Source organism: Neofelis nebulosa, chromosome 15 (genome assembly GCF_028018385.1).
Source record: "Neofelis nebulosa isolate mNeoNeb1 chromosome 15, mNeoNeb1.pri, whole genome shotgun sequence".
Lineage (NCBI taxonomy): Eukaryota > Metazoa > Chordata > Mammalia > Carnivora > Felidae > Neofelis > Neofelis nebulosa.
Genome location: NC_080796.1, coordinates 61,869,782 through 61,886,871, shown reverse-complemented (window position 1 = coordinate 61,886,871; position 17,090 = coordinate 61,869,782). Strand labels below are relative to the sequence as shown.

The 17,090-nt window shown below is 41.2% G+C and overlaps 1 protein-coding gene across 1 annotated transcript in view; it reads right to left on the bottom strand.

Annotated features, from left to right (window-relative positions):
• Nucleotides 1-1,187: 1,187 nt before the first annotated feature.
• Nucleotides 1,188-17,090, bottom strand: part of SPATA17 (spermatogenesis associated 17) — a 223,884-nt gene continuing 207,981 nt past the window's right edge. Inside the window, exon 12 of the mRNA XM_058701374.1 lies at nucleotides 1,188-1,375. The gene's annotated coding sequence lies outside the window, so the exon portion shown is untranslated. The remainder of the gene's footprint in view (nucleotides 1,376-17,090) is intronic.

Here is a 17,090-nt window from a genome sequence, read left to right as displayed (position 1 = left end):
TTATTGTAATAATGAATGTATATAACAATGTACATAAAATAACATAGCGCGCTTTTATTTACATTGTAAAAATACATGCTCGGTGTTTGAATGCCATTTTTCACACTTCCCACATAGTGCACGAGACCTTTAATAACTATCATAGTAATAAAGTGTGGAGGGGGTAAAAAAAAATGTGAAAAGGCATCAGGGAGAAATGTTGACCTGTGTAGTTTTGACGATATTGCCTCATTCATTGGAAAGTATTACTTAGGTTTACTTTTCTCATTATTGAAAGAATGCAGGGGTTAATGTGCCCCTTGTCACTGCTCCAGGACCGAAAGAGAACGTGATTTTCCTCTCAAGTGAACTGCATGTTGGACCCCACAGAACAGTTTTCCTAACAGCCTTTCAGTGCAGCTACTCCTTGAAGAGGGCTTAGCACCACTCAGGATGGATGAAGATCAGACTTGAGTGGCCATGTTGTCATTGGAGCCTGTGCCAAATGTATCCAAGCCAAAATTTAACCCCAGACGTAACTTTGTCATGTTTTGCAGGTTTTCCATCACACTTTTTTGCTGTTTCTACAAATGGTATTCTCACTGAATTGTTCTGCCCTGAAGAGATCTAAACATTATGGTTTGTAATTAAATAGTAGCAAAACAAAAGCATTGAAAAACAGCCATTTGGACCTAAAGTATCTCCTACTCCAGGAGATGAGCACAGTAATCACTCTGTGAATAAGCAGAACACGGGAGGCAGGTCAGAAAAGAGTCAAAGCAGGATTGCTGAATTTGGAGTTCCAGTGTGAGTTTCCAGACAGCTTCTGAACCACGCTTGGTTTTGCTGGCCTTCATTATTTCTATTTTTCTGAGCCATAGTGACACTTGAGCGATTGCAGAGAATTACCTGTGGCTTGTACAGTTCTGAAAGTTTTTAATTACATTTACATTCTCGTTTGTCATTTCTTCCTGTTCTCCTCTATCCCTCATCTTCCTTTACATTTCCTCCTCTCCTTCCTCTATAAACTCTAAAGTGGAGAAGAAGTAAGTGGACACTCAACAGAATTTGTAGATTTGGGGGAACACTGTTGACGATTTCCTCTCTCTCCTAACCCCCCCCGGCATTACAATACCATTTCTCTGTTGTGTTTGAAAAAATGAATTATTTATTTGTTTATTTATTTAAAAAATTGTTTATGTTTATTTATTTTTAAGAGCCAGAGAGACAGAGCGTGAGCAGGGGAGGGGCAGAAACAGAGGGAGACAGAATCCGAAGCAGGCTCCAAGCTCCAAGCTGTCAGCACAGTGCCCGATGCAGGGCTTGAACTCACCGAACATGAGATCATGGCCTGAGCTGAAGTCAGATGCCTAACCGACTGAGTCAACCAGGTGCCCTAGAAAAAAATGAGTTATTTGTAATAACATTTTATATAATTTGTTTATTTATGCAATTACATATGTATTTATTAGTTTTTTAAAAGGAATAATTTCCTTTAAAAATTTTTTTTTAATGTTTATTTATTTCTGATAGACACAGAGAACACAAGGTGGGGAGGAGAAGAGAGAGAAGGAGACCCAGAATCCGACGCAGGCTCCAGGTTCTGAGATGTCAGCACAGAGCCTGACACGGGGCTTAAACCCACAGACCGTGAGATCATGACCTGAGCCGAAGTCAGTCGCCCAACTGACTGAGCCACCCAGGCGCCCCATGTACTTATTAGTTTTAACTCTTCATTTTGGAACACATTTTAGATTTAGACAACAGTCACCAAGGTAGTGCAGAAAGTTCCCGCATCACACAGCTTTCTCTAATGTAACATCTTTACATGATTGCACATCACTTGCCAAAACGAAGGAATTAACACTGATATAACACCACTAAGGTACAGACCATTTGGATTTCACCAGTTTTTCCACTAATGTCCTTTTTGTATGCGAAGATCCAACTCAAGAAGCCACACTGCATTAACGTGTCGTGTCTCTGTTGTCTCCTGTCATCTGTGATAGTTTTTTAGTCTTTTTTTCTTTCTCACACCCTTGACACGTCAGGAGGCTCAGAAGCTTTACACAGTGCCCTTCGATGTTACTTCATAATGGGCTTACAAGTTTTTGGGGAAAAAAATAACAGAGCGGTAAAGTACACATCGTCTCCAGGAGTACATGACATTAGTTCTAATTTATTACAAGTGATGTTAATAGTGGTTATTTGGTTACGGTTGTATCTGCCAAGTTCCAGTTACTATTTTTTTCTTTCCATATTCTGTTCTCTAGAAGTGAGTCACTGGGCTGCCTGGGTGACTCAGTAGGTTAAGAATCTGACTCTTGGGTTCAGCTCAGATCAACATCTCACAGCTTCGTGGGTTCGAGTCCTGCATTGGGCTCCATGCTGACAGTGCAGATCCTGCTTGGGACTCTCTCTCCCCCTCTCTCTCTCTGCCCCTCTGCCACTCATGCTATCTCTGTCTCTCTCAAAATGAATAAGTAAATTTTAAAAAAAGGGAAGCAGGCACCTGGGTGGCTCAGTTGGTTAAGTGTCAGACTTTGGCTCAGGTCGTGATCTTACGGCTTGTGAATTCGAGCCCTGTGTCAGGCTCCGTGCTGACAGCTCAGAGCCTGGAGCTCACTTTGGATTCTCTGTCTCCCTCTGTCTCTGTCCCTACCCTGCTCATGCTGTCTCTCTCTCCTTCAAAATAAATAAACATTAAAAAAAATAATTAAAAAAAAAAAAAGGAAGTGAGTCACTAAGTCCAGCCAACACAGGTGTGGGGAGTTAAGCTTCGTTTCCTGGAGCAGCAATATCAACCTATATTATTCCAGATTCTTCTGTAACAAAGATTGGTTTGTTCTTTCCCATTTACATATTTATATCAGCATACACTCATATATATGTATTATTCTTTGGGTTACAGTCCAATACTATCATTATTACTTTGTTCCTCCAATCATACTAGCTTTGGCACCTTAGGGATTGTTTCAGGTTGGTTCCTATATTCTTTTTGGCATAGCCTCCCCCTTGCCCCTTTTTTTCCCAGCACTCCCTTACTTGTGTCACTACAACACTACAATTCTGCAAGATGCTCTAGAACTATCCTGTGTTTCTTCGGCTAAAGCCTAGAATCAGCTATTTCTCCAAGGATACCTGGTTCCTATTGTTTGAAAATGATGTTTAAAAACAAGATCTGGATACTGGGAGTGCTCATGGCTCACAAAGTTTTGCTGCTTCCAGGCTGTTTCAAGATACAGGGCTAGAACGATCCATGTATAAACACACCTCTCTATTTCTGTATTTATCTATTTGCATATATGTTAATGTAAATCATACTTGTATTTCCAACTCCAAGCCAGTGAACAGGCATAATTCTAACCTTGGTCCACTTATGCCTGCTTATTTGTAACTCGTTTCTCTAACACGAAGAAAGCTGGCTCCCATGATCTCCGATTTGTTTGCTTATTTTTCAGCTCGAGTATACATGTAGATTCATTCCAGAATTGATAATGCATACCCCTATGAGAAAAAAAAAATTACCAACCAGAGTACCTTGTTTATTCATAGTTTTCTTTTCTTTAGCCTTACAATGTCCAGTTAAATACTATTTTTCTAAAGTTAATTATATTGACACCTTTTCCCCCCAACCCTTTTATTATACACTTATAATAAAATTAGGTACAATCTTCATCCCATCTTAGGATCTCCAACATTTTGATTCATTTTATTTTAACTTGCTCTGTGTTACATACAGTTCCGTGGGTTTTAACAAACTCATAAGACTCACGTATCCACCAACACAGTATAAAAGACTAAATAAGAGTTCCATCACCCTAATATTCCCTGCGTGGCTGCTTTATATATAATCTCTCTTCTTCCCCTACTCTCCAACAACCAACCACTGATCTGTTCCCATCCCTACGATTTTCCCTTTTCCATAATGTCATAAAAACATAAATAATTACACACTTTGTAGCATTTGGGTTTTGCCTGCTTTCATTCTTTTTTTTTTTTCCTGTCTTCTTTTATTTAGCAAAATATATCTAAGATTCTTCCATGTTGTTGCATGGATCAGTCATCTCATCTTTTTTATTGCTGAGTAGTATTCCAATATACGGACATGCCATCCATTCACTTGTTGAAAGATATCTTGGTTATTTTCAGATTTTGGTGACTATAACTAAAACTACAGTAAGCATTCACGTACATGTTTTTGTGTAAACATGTTTTCCACTCACTATACTTACTCAGAAATAAATTCAATTCACTTGGGAATGGGTCATTGGATCATATGTTAAGTATATGTTTATATAAGAAACTGCCCAACAGACCTCCAGCCTGACTGTACCATTTTGCATTCCCAGTAGTAATGGACCAGAGTTCCTGTTGATCTCCACTCTTGTCAGCATTTGGTATTGTCACTTTTCACGGTTCTAAAACTTCTAAGAGGTACACAGTAGTATCTCATTGTGGTTTTAATTTGCATTTATCTAATGGCAAATGAGGTTAAGCATCTTTTCATTTGTCAGGTTTATTATTTTCACTTGCCATCATTGTATCTTCTTTGGGGCAGTGTCTGTTCGTATATTTTTTGGCCAATTTTTAAATTGTATTGTTTTCTTACAAAATTAATAAGTATTTCCCTACTAAGATGGCTTCTTTTTATGTAAGTTACACAAGATCTTAGTCAAAAGACTGAGAAGCAATTCTTTTTGTGTAAATTAAAAAAAAAAAAAACTTTTGTCTGTCTCTTTCGCCAGTGGGGAAGATATTCCAGCCAATTTTCACCGTATATGGTAGTTGTGTTCCATAACATCATCATGAACACTGAATGAGCGAATACTGAAGCTCCTAGGGGATATATGTACATATACATACATACCACACCTAACTTATAACCTTAAATCCTAAAAACAACTCATTCTGATAGATTCTATTTTATTTTTCAAAAGAGGAAAGCAAGTCTTGAAGTGTTAAGTGATTTGATGGAGGTGCTCCGCTGATAAGTACCAGAGATGCAATTCAACGCCCCCCCCCCTTGGGCCACCTGGCCCCAGAGCCAGACCTCCTTGCACTGAACCACCCCCTTCAGTCAGCTCTGTCCACCTGTCAACTCTGCATGGGAGCTGAACTGAGCAAGAGCTTCACCTCGCTCTACCTCGGCTGGGAAGGGGAGTGTTGAGCAACCCCCATTTTCCCCCACTCCGAGCATGTCCACAAATAAGAGTGAGAGGACCCAGAGTATTGATTTGGGGGTTGCAAATAAATTTTAGCAGGTAGGTGAGTTCACAAATATAGAATCCATGAGTAATGAGGATGGATGTACTTGGCAAGTTTCTGGAAACCAACCCAGACAAAGGGTGCTATAAAATAGTTTTGACTTAGAGCCTTATCTTGAATAAGGCATCTACATAGGGGCAAGAGTGTTAAAACTGTAGATCATGCTCATTCTTGTCCATCTTCTTTGCCTCAGGGGATTCCAACTATCTTGCATAAAAAACATTTTCTAAATAATGAAAACTATAGTTCGCTCTATTCTACACAATTGAGGAACTAATACAAATATGCTAACGCGCTGTATGTCCAACAGGCATCTGGTCCAATGAGTTAAAATTCCGATCTTTGAAGGGCAAAGACACTCAAAGCATCACCCTCTGCCTGCCTCTATAGTCACAGACTCACGTTTCAAGGAATTGCTACAGCAGTGGTCCAGCTGTCAGATGCTACCCCCCTGGCTTTTGGAGCCAGTATGCCCCAGATCTTTTCTTTTTCCTAGAGCAGAACTACGTCTATTAGTAGTGGAGTGACTGGGGATGATTCGAATGCACAGAAGCTGATTGATGGAGCATGGTGCATCCCTTAATTAAGCAGAAGCTACTAATAAAAATGAACTTACTGGATGATTTGTGGGGTCCTGGCCACACAGCCATATGTGCCTCACAGCAGTAGGAAACAGGAGTGGCACCTAGCTAGCACCAGCTTATAATGGAGATCATATTTTGTTGTAAAAGAGGGGAAATCTTCGTGGCCCCTTTCGGCTTGGCAGGATGAAAATTGAGAGGAAACTGACATAACAAGTTGTTTGCATTTTTGATTATCCTCTGGCTTAGCTGCTCTGGTGTTTGGCCCTTACTTCTGACCTCCGTCACCGGGGAGCCTGGGACTGGGCTAGGAGAGGTTCTGCTTGGTCTCCCCAAGGCCCTCGAGTGGACTGCATGGAGGGAGGAAGAGTGGCGGCGAGAATGGGCATTGGGAAAGGGTGATCTGGTGAGTCTGCACCCAACTTGCTGCCTTTTGAAAGTTTTCAACTAATATATTCCATGGAAAGAGCATTTTGTTTGTCCTGAGACAATTGTTATTCCAGAGAAACTCGTCAGTGTGGTCAGATTACATTAGCCTTCTCTTCTTCGAGGATCTCCTCCAACCTCACTTCCTCTATGACACCATCGAAATGAAGTGCCTGCCCGACACTTGCTCCTTTGGCTAACACCCTTGCCGACGCTAACACACACTGCTAATGTCTGATGTGCCGCCCTCCATTCCTGGCTGTTCTTACTTTCTCTGGTGTCACATTCGTGGGCCAGATAAGCTCAGTGCCGTTCTTGAACCAGTCATCTCTACAGGGAGGCCTTAGATGGTAGGCTCTCGTCATCCAAGTTCTCAGACAGATCTTTCCTGTCCACACTATGTCAAAGTCCAGCCTTTCCCCTGTACCTCTTACTCTTTAGCACCCTCTCACACCCTGTACATTTTACTCATTCTTTACGTTGTCTCTCCCACCAAAATGTAAGCTCTGTGAGATCAGATATCTGGGTTTACCTTTATCTGTACTATATTCCCAGCTGGTAGAACAGTGCCCGGCATAGGAGACACTCAATAAATACTCCTTGAATGTAATAAATAAATGATCTTTCCTGGAACAACTTTTCAAAGACAGAGTATATATCTATTTAGTTCACACTCTACAAACTATTGTACTAAATGACTCTTTAGTAAATGTCTCCAATGATAAACATGAGAATTTGACTTTCCTTTGTATCAGTTGCTCAAGATTTAGAGCGAGAGACCTTCTGGTACTGCTCATGTCAGGAAGAACAGACTTTTTTGTTTTTTTCCTATCCAGATCCTTTCTTCACAGTGAAATCTTCCGCAAAGTCCTCTACAGACTCTCAGGTAACAAGGTACCTAGACATCAAAGCCCATCATTTTTTTTCCCCAACCTTAAGATCAGGGTACCATCTGGCTGCTCAAAACGGTTGATGTCTGGAAGAAGTTATGAGCCCAAGTTTATGTCAACATTGCTGCATTTTGTCAAATGCTTGTTCTGCATTTAAGATGCATTTATCCATATGATCACATAGTTTTTATCTTTCATTTTGTTCATGTGGTATATCATATTGATTGATTTGCGCATGGGAATGATCCTTGCATCCTGGGAGTAAATCCTACTTGATCATGGTGTATGTATGATTCTTTTAATATATTGTTGAATTTGGCTTCCTTATCTTTTTTTGAGGATTTTTGAAGCTATGTTTATCAGAGATATTGACTTATAATTTCCTCTCTCCCTTTCTCTTTCTTTTTTCCTTCCCTCCTTCCTTCTCCTTTTTCTCCTTCTCCTTCTTTATCTGGTGGTGTCCTCAACTGGTTTTACTATTAAGGTAATCCTGGTCTTGTAAAGTAAGCTTGGTAGTGTTCCCTCTTCTCCAATTTTTTGGAAGAGTTTGAGGACAGGTATTAAGTCTTCTTTGAATATTTGGTAGAATTCATCAGTGGAGCCATCTGGTCCTGGATTTTTGTTTCTTTGGGAGTTTTTTGATTACTGATTAAATCCTTCTCTTCAAATTTTTGTTTAGTTTTTAAAAGAGCTAGCTCTTAATTTTTTTTAGAAAAAATGTTTATTTATTTTTGAGATAAAGACAGAGCATGAGGGGGGAGGGGCAGAGAGAGAAAGGGAGACACAGAATGTGAAGTAGGCTCCAGGCTCTGAGCTGTCAGCACAGAGCCCAACATGGGGCTTGAACCCACCAACTGCGAGATCATGACCTGAGCTGAAGTCGAATGCTTAACCGACTGAGCAACCCAGGTGACCTAAAAGAACTAGCTCTTAGTTTCAACCCTCTTTCTTATTTCCAACTGATTGCATTGTTAGTTTCTGGAAGGCAGACACTATGATAGACTAACCTATTGTTAGTATGATGAATAAGTATGACTCTTCTCACAATTGGGGACCTTCCCTTAAACACAAAGTTGACATTAAAATAAGTCACTGTAATTTGAAAATGGGGAACTTTTAGGGATGAAACAGGCTCTAATCTCCAGTAGAAACCAGAAAAGTGGAGTCCTGAACCCTGCAGAGGCCCAGAGAAATCTGTCTCTGCAGAGACCAACTGAGCTCAGATTCCAGAAACTCTCCAAGTGTGCTTCTGTCCTTGATGTGGTTTCTCAAGTATACTCACCATCTACTCACCTGCATGGCAGGGGTATTTCTCAGTATAACTTTTAGGAAACTGGCTTTTTGCAACAATTCTATCATGTACGAGTCTGGGCAACATTAGTTCTCTTTTCTGAGGCAAATTAACCCCTAGATAAGCCAAGCATTGAGAGTCCCAAATTCCTAGCAGGCAAGTCATAGTGCATAGTGAAAAGATCATGGTCCTTGGAGTCAGATAGACCTGGGTCTGAGGTCTGGCTCCACCACTAATTAGGTATGGCACCTTGAAAAAATCGTTTACCTTTATCTGTAAAAAATGATTATGAAAATTGAAAGCAAAAAGGTATGCAAAGCCTATGCGATTATAGATAATAAAGGGCAGTTCCCTTATCTCAACAAATCTAGGAAACAAATAAGTCTTTTCTGTAAAGGGCCAGAGAGTAAATAGTTTAGGCTTTGTGGAAGATACAGTCTCCATCACAAGTACTCATCTCTGCCATTGTCCTGCAAAAGCAGCTATAGACAATACATAACTGTAAAAGCTTGACTCATAAAACTTCATGGGCAAATACAGGTAGCTGGCCAGATTTGCAAGCAGTGCTTCTCAAATGTGAATGGACCTGAGCCACCCAGGGACCTCGTGAAAATGCAGATTCTGTCCTGTAGGTGTACACCAGGGCCTGATTTTGCATCTCCAAAAGCCTTCCAGGTACAATACGGATGCACAGAGTTAAGGGCAACCTGGGAAACTTTTCTGATCGTCAAACCACTGTATTTATTTCATTCAACTACTTAGGAGGGGTGCTCTCTTAGTCCTTTGGGCTGCTATGACAAAAATACCATAAGCTGGGCGGTTGAAACAACGAATGTTTCTTTCTCTTTGTTCTAGAGGCTGGGTAGTGGAAGATCGAGGCGCTGGCAAATTCAGTGTCTGGCGAAGGCCCTCTTCCTGGTTCACAGGCAGCCGTCTCCTTGCAGTGTTCTCACTTGGCTGAAGGAAGGAAGGGGCGCTCTGAGATCCCTTTTATAAAGGTATCAATCCCCCAAATGTCCCCACCTCCAAATACCACCACATTGGGGAATTCATGTCAACATATGAATTGGGGGGGGACACATTCAGTCTGTAGCAGTTGTCGACTTCTCAAAATCTTCAACTAGCTCATATTGAGATACTTTTACCGTTTCTTACTCCATGCACCTTTGATGATCTGTACTGATTTGATTGTGTCCTGAACTTTAGTTTTAGTGAGTTTAATGCTACTTTTACTTAGACTAAGGGCAATTCTTCCCTGGTTAGATTCTGGGTCATTTTCTTTCATTTGTGTAATAAATGAGCTCTTAACTTAATGGGATTGTTCTAGAATTACATGAGCTGGCCATCGCATCTCACTTTCCATGGTGATGTTTAATGATACACTGTCCTAGTGTACTCCAGGAGTAATGATTTCCTATGATGGCCTCCTATGCCATTTGTAAAGATGCCACTCTAGAAAACCAACGAAGGAAGTACCCATTGGCTGGAAGCAGATGGCACGTAGTAGATGTGAATCGGCCAATGCTGCGTCAAATTTAGCTGCTCAACTATGTACTCACTGCCTTGCTCTTTGGGTAGAAAATCTTTCTCTAAAGGCATGGCAGTCATGGATTTCAAATTCAGTTTGGCTCCCTGGGAGCAGAAGCCTACTGCTTCAGAAAGCTAGAATGTCAGCTCAGAACATAACTATGTCCTAGCATTTCCCATCCCAAATAACCTCAGTACAGCACTCCAAAATTAATCCACCTTCAACTTGAAACTTAACTGAAATGTGCCATAAATAAGTTCTGTCTACTAAAACATTCTCGTCTGCTTTCACAGCCTAATCTGCTGAGTTTATTTTGGTTGTGTAATGTTTTGGTTCTGTAATTCTCCTAAACTCAGAAATTTAGGAGTATTACCACAAAAAAAGAGCATCTTTGTAAGTTCAGATCCAAACTAAAACTATCCAGAAAAATAAAGGAACACACTTTGTTTTTTTTTCTTTTTCCTAGGCAAGGAGACTCCATAAAACTTGATAACTATTTTAGTTTTTCATGTTCTCTGTTAGCAAATTGTCCTTAAATTGAACTTAAATTCTTCTTGCTGCACAATAAGCCCATCTCCCTTGAAAAAAAAAAAAAAATTAAACAGCTGCTAAACGCTACTTATCCACCAGCAATTAGCCTGAACTAATCTTCAAAGTCTCTAGAGAGGCACTTCTTTTCCAGAGATTTGGGTGGGGGTTCTAGGCAGGGTGGAAAGGCCAGAAGGGAGAGAGGCTTGAAGAACACCACTTGTCTTTACAAGCTGAATGCAAAGATAAAGAGAACTACTGCTTAGTTGTAAGAAATACACAAAAATTGCCATTGTTTTGTATGCTCGTGCTTTTTATACTGTTTGTTGAATTAGAGTGGTCTTTAAAGCTTACTCTACTTTTGTGTTGCTTAACTAGAAATTTAAATTAGTGTGGCATTTTAGAGCTAGGAATTATCTTTGCTCATCTCGCCTTCACCTTAGTTTATAGGTGAAGATAATTAGGCACAAACAGAGATCAAATGATGAACAGCAAAGGATTAACTCAGCTTTTGTCCACACTCTGCACATCTCAAGGCAAGTTTGGGGCCTCGCCAAACTCCTGAGAAGTAACCTGTAAGTCCAGGGAAGATATTCATCTTCCCTGATGCTGTTCCTTGTGTATCTGGGGACTTTGAGTCATGAGAGAATCTATGCTAACAGTGTGATTTATGATGGGGCATTTGGCCCATGTGTTATCACGTTGACCACTGAAGGGGCTGGAGACTAACTTCAGCCACAAAAGCGGTCAGCCATGTCCGTGAGATTTACCCCCTGTAAAGACCTTGGACACCAAAACATAGATGAGCTTTCCTGGTTGAGAATACTCCATGAGTGTTGTCACATATTGTTTCTGGGGAAAAGAGGTGCTGAGTGCCCTGGGAGGCAATATCAGGAAGATTGCCCCTGCTGTCTCCTGGACCCTGACCTATGCTCCCTTACTGTGGCTAACTTCAATCTGCATCTTTTTGCTGTAATAATGGCAACCACGAGTATAACAGATTTGCTGAATTCTGTCCTTCTTGTAAATCACTGAACCCAGGCGTGGTCCTGGGGATCCCTGAACACAAGTGACTTTCCTAAGTTCACAGTTATTTAGTGGCAGAATAAGAACCAACTCGTCTCACTCATTTTTACAATCGCACAGAGCTAACTAGTTACTCATTAATGCATTTGTCCCTGAAGGCAACCATGAAATAAATAAAGGGAGTCTACCATGACCAGGAGCTTGGAAAGCAACGGCAACCATAAGGAGCTTTCCTGTTTAAGGAGTTTCCAAGTCTACTGTGATCTTCATATTCTCACATGACTTTGATCCTGAAATACCAGTTTTAATTAATAATTTGCAAGTCTCTTCTTTGGTTTGCCGTTGTGACTCTCTTAAAAAATCTGTCATAGTTTCCTCTGTATTGTAACAGTTGTACTGGCTGATTTTAAGTGCTGTACAGATGGGATAACCTGTCATGCATGTCCACAACCACCTTTCTCCCCACAACTACTCAAGGAAAACTGTATGCTCAATATCCATTTGTATAATAAATTAAACTATGTGTGAATGAGTAACTGATGAATGGATGAATGTCTGGTGGCATAGAAAAGTGCCATCAAGTTCAAGTTATAATCAAATGTCCTCCAAAGTCTCTGTGGACTAAACACAGGGGATAAACTATTAAATGAATGCAATAAAGGTCTCCAGGGATTTAACAAGGAAGATAACAAACACCTATGTGTGCAAAACATTTTCATTAATGAAATATATTTTCACACATTGTATTTTCCAGAATGCAATAAATGTGATCATTTTTAAAAACCATGATTTGTATCTTCCAAAGTAAAAATATCTGAAAAGTCCTCAGCTCCACTGAAACTCTGCGTAAAACTATCTCAGTCCATAGTCACCCTTGTAGGCAAAGAAAGTTAAAGACAGCAGAGCCTCATTTCTAAGGCTCACGATCCCTCCAGCAAATCAATCAGGACAAGAACAATATCATACTGTCTGTCCTACTTTGTGTAGCACCAGAAGGGCTGGCTATATTTAGCGAGGAGAAGAAAGCTCAGAATGGTAAAGACACAGGCTCACTCAGGGACAATTTCAACGAGGGCATGGAGGAGAAGTAGATCTGTGTTAGGAGACAGGAATGTGAAAAGTTGGGTGGGTTTACCGGCATGTTATAAATACAACAGTGTTATCTATTGACCATAAAAAAATGTAAACATTCTCAAATGATCAGAGCTGATTGTAGAGACAGAAATTCCCAAGCAGTCTAGTACAAGTATCAGGGAGAATTCCTTCACGGATAAAAAACATTATGCCAGGGAGCCCGGGTGGCTCAGTCGGTCGAGCGTCTGACTTCCGCTCAGGTTATGATCTTGCGGTTCCTGGGTTCCAGCCCTGCGTCGGGTTTTCAGCTGTCAGTGTAGAGCCTGCTTCTGATCCTCTCCCCCCCAACCCCCCACCTCTCTTTGCCTCTCACCTGCTCTCTCTCTCAAAAATACATATTTAAAAACAAGTAAACAAAACCCCGCTATGCCGAGTACAGGGGTTACATTGAAGGATGTTATCAATTCATTGCCCCTCAGCTCCAATCCCACCTTCATTGCCTGATCTGGGACTATGGATCTGGGGCCTTCAAACATTTTTCCCTTTGTCGGCGGACATGATGGCAGGAGCTGTCGGTAGAGGGCACTAGAGAGACATCAGGATGAGCAGCCTTCCTTCCTCGTTCTAGAGGCTCCACTGGCAGGCTTCTGCAGGCAGTTGTGCAGCTTCTCCTGCACGAGGCTCCAGGCTTCCTCCGCACATGCGACTCCTTCGGGGCCTGGCTCCCATAGCGTAGGCTGCGTCTCCAGCATCTGGTCATCGCAGGACGGGCAGCTTCTCCTGCAGGACGGGCGGCTTCTCAGGGGCCCATCTTCCGCAGGGCGGGCCGCTTTCCGAGGGCCCAGCTTCTGCAGGGCAGCTTCTCGGGGGCACGACTCTTGCAGCGCACCGTGGCCGGCAGTGGCACCCTCGGCCAGCCGCTTCCCCCAGGGGCACCCCCTGGGCAGCTGTGCAGCAGGGTGGCTCCAGAGAGACGCCTCCCGCGAAGAGCTTTTCCCAGAACCAGAAAGTGTAGATTCATAGCAAATTCTGCCGGGGCAGCACGACAACCATCTCTCTGCCGCTCGGTGAGCTAGAGCCATGCCCTCCGCCAGGCCTCGCACACAGAAGCTCTTCCTCGGACTCTATATCAGCACCAGAGCTGGTGGCTGCTCCTTCTCTCTGCTACTCCTGGGTTCTTTAGAGTTCTGTACACTTCTTACTAGACAATCCCTTGGCACTCCGACCTTATGATAGAATTACTAATTCTTTATATTAAACTTCTCCTGTTCAAATTACTGTGTGGTTTTGTACCTTGATTGGACCCTGGCTGATATGAGCTGGGTATTCTGGTTTCTATGAGTCGTCACGGAGTAATTTCTATCAGTGGGATTAGGGCTTGTATAATTGCTTCTTTCTTTCCTGTAAAACAAAGCAGCATGTAATCTGTAATTTATTTTCCCTTTCCAAACCTACTGTTAAAAATGCTACTCTCGATAATAGGTCCGGTTTATTGACGTATTACTACAGAGCTCTATTCAGAGAGCTCCTTCAGATTCATGGCTTTCACTAAACATAACAGCAAAGCCAGAATGACTTCACTGTACAAGCCTCTTTGGAGAGCATCATATCAGAGAGCATATAGAGCTCAGAGAAAGTGATCTCATTTCCTTCCCCCCTTTCTCCTTTTAATCATTCTCATCTCACTAGAACTTTCCATTGTCCTTTTCCATCTTCTGTCTCTGTGGGGATACTGTCCTGGGCTTTTCTGAGCAAATACAGGATAAAATAAAGGTGTCTAAATTCAACCTCTCCAAGGCTAAATATGACAGAGAGATCCGACATCTGAAAAATTGTCACATTTCCTTGACATCAGTAATAAAGATATGGAGAAGCAGGAGTAATATGGTCGCATCTCCCAAAGCATCCCATTCATGGGTTTATAAGACCTCATGCCTTAGACACTTACAAAACAGGTTGAAATGTACTTACAGCCCAAAAAGGGAGAAATAGATGACCTCTTCTAGGCCTCGGGTTAATTTGAAATCTTAAATGGGTTTATATATTAATACTTTACAAACTGTTATGTGAATAGCTTGTTCGATCAGATATTCTTTTAACTATCTAAAGCTCTTTTTAGTGATTTATGAGGAGAAATAGTGTCAGCTTTTGGACATAGTCCATAATTTACTACTCTAAATAAAGTATTCCTTTCACATGGTTATGTTATAATCATGCTATTTAAGAAATTATAGATTATTATATATTTAAACATTTAAAATCCCATAAATAAGTTGAAATTTAGGTATATTGCATGTAAAGGCGTGAGAATGAATTTGAAGTCAATTTCTTTACTGTTGGAGAGTTCAGTGGAATATTTCGTCTCCTCTCTCTCAATAATCTGGATCGATGCTAGCTTAGGCTGAGAGTATTGTTGGTATACAACCATGATTTGGTTGCATCTGTAATAATCCATACAAGACTTAGCATACCTCAAGGGAAACACAGGGTATTAGCCTCCTATTGCTGTATAACAAATGACCACAAATCTACAGGCTTAAAACAACACCTACTTATTAGCTTGAGGTTCTGTAGGTAGAAGTCTGGTCCAGTATTTCTGGGTTCTCTTAGGGAATCACAAGGCTGAAATCAGGTGTTGCCTGGGCTTTTTCTTCCTGAGTCTCTGGGGAAGAATCTGCTTCCCAGCTCATTCTTATTGTTGGCAGGACTTAGTTCCTTGCAGTTGTAGGACTGGGGCCCCACTGGCCTCGCTGGCTCTAACTCTTGGGTCTTTCTCAGTTCCTAGAGGCCACCCACATTCCTTGCCACATGATTGCCTCCATCTTCAAGCCAGTGGCAGTGCATCAAATTCTTCTCATGCCCCTAATCTGATTTAGCTCTTTCTCAGCCAGAGAAAGCTGTTTCAAAAGGTTCATGTGATTAGGTCAGGCCGGCCAGCAGAATGTCCATACTGTACCATATAGCGTTACTAAAACTGCCCAGTTCACACTCCTGGGAGTTATGTAAGGTGTGGACGCCAGGGGAGTAGTAAATTTGGGTGGCTATCCTAAAATTCTGCCTGTCACACACATCTCAGACAGGAAAGAATTAGACAAAGTTAATTATTTAGAGTTGCCTCCTGCATGAACTGAAGTTCAAAAAACAAAATGGTGGAGAGATACAATTGAATTAAAAATAATTAAGGGCCTGGATGTAGTAGGTTAGGATTGTTAACAAAATGCTGACTAATAATATCAGAGGGCACATCCTGGAACAGAAAAGAAGAAACATCAGTATAGAATACATTTATACAAGGGCAAGAAAAATCGAAAATTCATGAAAGCAAAAGGTGGTAGACCTTGGAAACCATAGGTTCAATTAAAGTAAATCAAAAATTTGAGTTCCTACTATATCTCAGAATAGGAATCAACAAAAGACAAAGTAACAATAATAGTTAACATTCACTGAGTACTTGATATGTGCTACAGCACACAGTCATGAACACTATTCTGAGCGATTTACATGGATTTCTTCATCCCACATTCAAAGCATACTTAGGGACTATTATCATCTTTATTTTGTATTTGTGGAAAGTGAAGTGGAGAGAGATTAACTTGCCCCACATCACCTTCTCAGTGTCAGAGTCTAGACTGAACCAGGGGATTAGGCTCTAGTACCTAGGATATTCTGATGTTTCCTCTGAGGAAGGGAATGAGGGAAGCAGAGAGGGAGGAGAACGTTGAAGAAGAGAGGTCTAAGGGCAAGAGCAAAGCCTGTTTCCTTCATTCATAGCAAGAGTGCTAGTGATGTGATGACCAGGTGTCCTCTCCTCCTGATAATTCCTAGATGGGCACCACAAGTTTTGCCTCTGTGCCTCAATGTTCTAACTAACCTATTCTATGACTGATCTTCCTTCAGATACATCAATACCTAAACTTAATCATAGGGCAGACTTCCTGGACTAGAAATCACCCACCTCTTCTGTATTCATTTACTCATTCATTTATTTATTCAACAAATATTTACGAGTGCCTACTACGTGTCAGGTATTGTTTGAGGTGGTGAGATTCCATTAGTGACAATATAGACAAATCCCAGTTCTTAGAAGGCACACATTCCAGGGGAGAGAAAAGGGGACGGAAGGGAGACATTCAGTGAACAAATGCATATCGGGTAGCAACAAGGGCTATGAAGAAAATAAAGCAGGGCTGAAGTAATAGTGACTAGAGATGTTATGTTAGTGATGTTATGTTAGTGATCAGGGAAGCTCTCTCTGATAAAACAGTATTTAAAGTGTGACTCGAGTGACCAAGATGGAGCTAGCCTGTAGCTTTAGATATTTCTATTCTGCTCTGTGTTGGTTTTACAGTTTTATGTATAGGGACAATGTATTTCCTTTCTAATTCATATAAGGGAAGCACTTTACTAAACTAGGCAGGTTCTTATAATACTAGGCACATTATTAGTGGGGTTTTTTTTTTTAACGAGTTTTGGATGATGGAATATCAGTGAAGTTGAGG